Source organism: Malaya genurostris, chromosome 3, assembly GCF_030247185.1.
Source record: "Malaya genurostris strain Urasoe2022 chromosome 3, Malgen_1.1, whole genome shotgun sequence".
Classification (NCBI taxonomy): domain Eukaryota; kingdom Metazoa; phylum Arthropoda; class Insecta; order Diptera; family Culicidae; genus Malaya; species Malaya genurostris.
Genome location: NC_080572.1, coordinates 82,342,407 through 82,347,936, shown reverse-complemented (window position 1 = coordinate 82,347,936; position 5,530 = coordinate 82,342,407). Strand labels below are relative to the sequence as shown.

At 28.3% G+C, this 5,530-nt stretch overlaps 1 protein-coding gene across 10 annotated transcripts in view; it reads right to left on the bottom strand.

Moving 5' to 3' along the window:
• Nucleotides 1-5,530, bottom strand: part of LOC131438511 (alpha-catulin) — a 475,173-nt gene that overhangs the window by 23,143 nt on the left and 446,500 nt on the right. The gene's annotated exons all lie outside the window — the stretch shown is intronic.

Below are 5,530 nucleotides of genomic sequence, written 5' to 3'. Positions count from 1 at the left end.
CTGTGGATGATACGATGGACAGAGAGAGAGAGAGAAAAACGTAAAAAAGATAAGGTTAATATGATTTCTGCTCCGTTCACTGGCAAAAACTGTTGGCAATTAGTTAGTTTCCGTTGGACTACAGCACAAAAATAAAATCAATTTAAAAGCAACAAAAAGCATACCACAAAACGGTAACCTAGGGTAAAAACACAAAATCTAAATAATGGCAAGATAATTTCATCTTACAGTGGCAAAAATCGACTTAGCACGGAAGCTGTAGTACTCCGAATGAACAGGGAAGTAGGAGAAAATCGTTACGGTTGGATTCGAACCCTTATGGAATAAACCTTTCTTTTGAGATTGCGCTTCAAAAATCAAGATAGAGCCGAATAAACTTCTGATTTTAAACAATCTCTTTTGTGTGGCACAGAATTCTTACTTTAAGTATTCACTTCGTATTCCTTTGATAATTTCTCTGATCTTGATTATTAGTTTTTTTTCCTACATGCATTATTTTATCAGAACATGTTTACTTCAGGTATAATAATTATGACATTACATCAAAAGTCTCACACTGAAAAAAAATTCAATTGAGTTTTTTTTAGAAAACTTTTTTTTTCCTAGAAAGAGTCCATCTAACAATGTACGAACATAATTCCCGACCTTGGGACAAAATTTCATCCAAATCAGACATAGTGATTTTTTGTAATTGGCATTACATTTTAAAAATAGGTTCTTTTTAACGTGTAAAACCAAATCGCATTTCAGTTTTAATTTTTCTATTCAAAAGTTAGAAGTACGATTTGTCCATTTTCATTTAGTTTGCGCAAAATTCGTCACACTTGTGCTGGTTTGGCAAACTTTTCAAACTTCATTCAGGGATTAATCTGATTCTGTACTTAGGAGTTTACGTTGAACAGCGAGGTGGCATAACAGTTCAACTGTTATGTTATGTACTGACGAGTCGAAAACGAAATGTAAAGAAAACAAAAATTATGAAACTTGAAAACTTTGCAAATATGGTAAACTATGATCAAACTAGTCAAACTTGTCAAATTGTTCAACCTTATCAGACGCGTCGAACAGCAAGTTGGAGCTGTCAAACTGCTTAAACTTACCAAAATGCTCAAACTTAACAAGCTTGGAAAACCGAACATGCTTGAAAAAATGACACATATGAAAAAGTTTACGAAATTTACAAATTAAGATAAAATTGTGGCAAAATGTAAACAAAAGTAGCACAGAATTGTCACAAAGTCGAGACTAAATTCAGACAATTCAGAAATAATTTAGACGAAATTGAAACAGAATTGAGACGATATTGAGACAAACTTGACACAAAACTCTGACAAACTAAGACAAAATTAAGACAAAATTGAGACAAAATTCAGACAAACTTGGGACAAAATTAAGAGAAAATTGAAACCATATTGAAACAAAATTGAGACCAAATTGAGAAAAAATTTAGACAAAATTGGGACAAACTTGAGACAAAATTTAGACAAAATTGAGACAAAAATAATACAAAATTGAGACAAAATTGAGACCAAATTGAGACAAAATTGAGACAAACTTGAGACAAAATTTAGACAAAATTGAGACAAAAATAATACAAAATTGAGACAAAATTAAGACAAAATGCAAAAATAATTGAGATAAAAATAATACAAAAATTGAGACCAATTTAGACAAAATTGAGACAAAATTGAAACAAAATTGAAAAAAAAATGAAACAAAATTGAGACAAAATTGAAACAAAATTGAGACAAAACTTAGACAGACCTGATACAAACATGAAACAAAATTTAAACAGGATTGAGACAAAATTAAGACAAACTTGACCCAAAACTCAGACAAACTTGAGACAAAATTAAGACAAAATTTAGACAAAAGAGAGACGAAATTTAGACAAAATTGAGACAAAATTGAGACAAAATGGAAACCAAATTGAAACAAAATTGAAACAAATTGAGACAAAATTGAGACAAAAAATTCAGACAAAATTGAGACACAATTAAGATACAAATGAGAAAAAATTAAGACAAAATTGAGACAAGTTTGAGACAAAATGGAGAGAAACGTTGAGACATGAGACAAAATTGAGACAAAATCGGAACAAAATTAAGATCTAATTAAGACAAAAGTGAGACAAAATGGAGACAAAATTGAGATAAAATAGTGACAAAATTAAAACAAAATTGAGAAAAAATGAGACAAAATTGAGACAAAATTGAGACAAAATTGAGACAAAATTGAGACCAAATTGAAACAAATTGAGATAAAATTGAGACAAAATTAAGACCAAATTAAGACAAAATTGAGTCTAAATAAAACTTATAGAACTAAACTTACGAAAAAGTTTAAACAAAACGAAGACAAAATTGAGACAAAAAGGAGAGAAACTTATGACAAAAATGAAATAAAATTAGGACGAAATTGAGACAAAATTGAGACCACATTTAGACAAATTTGAGACAAATTTAAGAAAATTTTAGACAAAATTTACACAAAATCAAGGCAAACTTTTGACAACATTGAGATCAAGTTGGTTAAACTTGTTCGATTTGTCAAACTTGTCAAACTTGTTCAACTTGTTCAACTTGTTCAACTTGTTCAACTTGTTCAACTTGTTCAACTTGTTCAACTTGTTCAACTTGTTCAACTTGTTCAACTTGTTCAACTTGTTCAACTTGTTCAACTTGTTCAACTTGTTCAACTTGTTCAACTTGTGCAAAAGACAGATAGGCAAAATTGAGACAAAATTGAAACAAAATTGAAACAAAATTGAGACAAAATTTAGACAAATTGTAATAAAACTGAGACAAAATTGAGATGAAATTGAGACAAAATGGAGACAAAATGGAGACAAAATTGAGACAAAATTGAGACAAAATTGAGAAAAAATTGAGACAAAATTGAGACAAAATTGAGACAAAATTGAGACAAATCAAGACAAAAATGCAACAATTTAGGGCGAAATTGAGGTACAATTTAGAAATAATTACGAAAATAAAGTATAAATAAAACTTATAAAACTAAACTTACGAAAAAGTTTAAACAAAACGTAGACAAAATTGAGACAAAAAGGAAACAAACTTATGACAAAAATGAAATCAAATTAGGACGAAATTGATACAAAATTGAGACCACATTTAGACGAATTTGAGACAAATTTAAGAAAATTTTACACAAAATTTAAACAAAATCAAGGCAAACTTTTGACAACATTGAGATCAAGTTGGTTAAACTTGTTAGATTTGTCAAACTTGTCAAACTTGTTCAACTTGTTCAACTTGTTCAACTAGTTCAACTTGTTCAACTTGTTCAACTTGTTCAACTTGTTCAACTTGTTCAACTTGTTCAACTTGTTCAACTTGTTCAACTTGTTCAACTTGTTCAAGTTGTGCAAAAGACAGATAGGCAAAATTGAGACAAAATTGAGACAAAATTGAAACAAAATTGAAACAAAATTGAGACAAAATTTAGACAAATTGTGATAAAATTGAGACAAAATTGAGACAAAATTGATACAAAATTGAGACAAAATTGAGACAAAATTGAGACAAAATTGAGACGAAATTGAAACAAAATTGAGACCAAATTGAGACAAAATTGAGACATAATTGAGACAAAATTTAGACAAAATTGAGACGAAATTGAGATAAAATGGAGACAAAATCTGATAAAATTAAGACAGAATTGAGACAAAATTGAGACAAATTGAGACAAATTGAGACAAAATTGAGACAAAACTGAGACAAAACTGAGACAAAACTGAGACAAAATTGAGACAAAATTGTGACAAAACTTTGGGCAAAATTGAGGTACAATTTAAAAATAAAATTGAGACAAACTTGAGACAAAATTTAGACAAAATTGAGACAAAAATAATACAAAATTGAGACAAAATTAAGACAAAATGCAAAAATAATTGAGATAAAAATAATACAAAAATTGAGACCAATTTAGACAAAATTGAGACAAAATTGAAACAAAATTGAAAAAAAATGAAACAAAATTGAGACAAAATTGAAACAAAATTGAGACAAAACTTAGACAGACCTGATACAAACATGAAACAAAATTCAAACAGGATTGAGACAAAATTAAGACAAACTTGACCCAAAACTCAGACAAACTTGAGACAAAATTAAGACAAAATTTAGACAAAAGAGAGACGAAATTTAGACAAAATTGAGACAAAATTGAGACAAAATGGAAACCAAATTGAAACAAAATTGAAACAAATTGAGACAAAATTGAGACAAAAAATTCAGACAAAATTGAGACACAATTAAGATACAAATGAGAAAAAATTAAGACAAAATTGAGACAAGTTTGAGACAAAATGGAGAGAAACGTTGAGACATGAGACAAAATTGAGACAAAATCGGAACAAAATTAAGATCTAATTAAGACAAAAGTGAGACAAAATGGAGACAAAATTGAGATAAAATAGTGACAAAATTAAAACAAAATTGAGAAAAAATGAGACAAAATTGAGACAAAATTGAGACAAAATTGAGACAAAATTGAGACAAAATTGAGACCAAATTGAAACAAATTGAGATAAAATTGAAACAAAATTAAGACCAAATTAAGACAAAATTGAGTCTAAATAAAACTTATAGAACTAAACTTACGAAAAAGTTTAAACAAAACGAAGACAAAATTGAGACAAAAAGGAGAGAAACTTATGACAAAAATGAAATAAAATTAGGACGAAATTGAGACAAAATTGAGACCACATTTAGACAAATTTGAGACAAATTTAAGAAAATTTTAGACAAAATTTACACAAAATCAAGGCAAACTTTTGACAACATTGAGATCAAGTTGGTTAAACTTGTTCGATTTGTCAAACTTGTCAAACTTGTTCAACTTGTTCAACTTGTTCAACTTGTTCAACTTGTTCAACTTGTTCAACTTGTTCAACTTGTTCAACTTGTTCAACTTGTTCAACTTGTTCAACTTGTTCAACTTGTGCAAAAGACAGATAGGCAAAATTGAGACAAAATTGAGACAAAATTGAAACAAAATTGAAACAAAATTGAGACAAAATTTAGACAAATTGTGATAAAATTGAGACAAAATTGAGATGAAATTGAGACAAAATGGAGACAAAATGGAGACAAAATTGAGACAAAATTGAGACAAAATTGAGAAAAAATTGAGACAAAATTGAGACAAAATTTAGACAAAATTGAGACAAATCAAGACAAAAATGCAACAATTTAGGGCGAAATTGAGGTACAATTTAGAAATAATTACGAAAATAAAGTATAAATAAAACTTATAAAACTAAACTTACGAAAAAGTTTAAACAAAACGTAGACAAAATTGAGACAAAAAGGAAACAAACTTATGACAAAAATGAAATAAAATTAGGACGAAATTGATACAAAATTGAGACTACATTTAGACGAATTTGAGACAAATTTAAGAAAATTTTAGACAAAATTTAAACAAAATCAAGGCAAACTTTTGACAACATTGAGATCAAGTTGGTTAAACTTGTTAGATTTGTCAAACTTGTCAAACTTGTTCA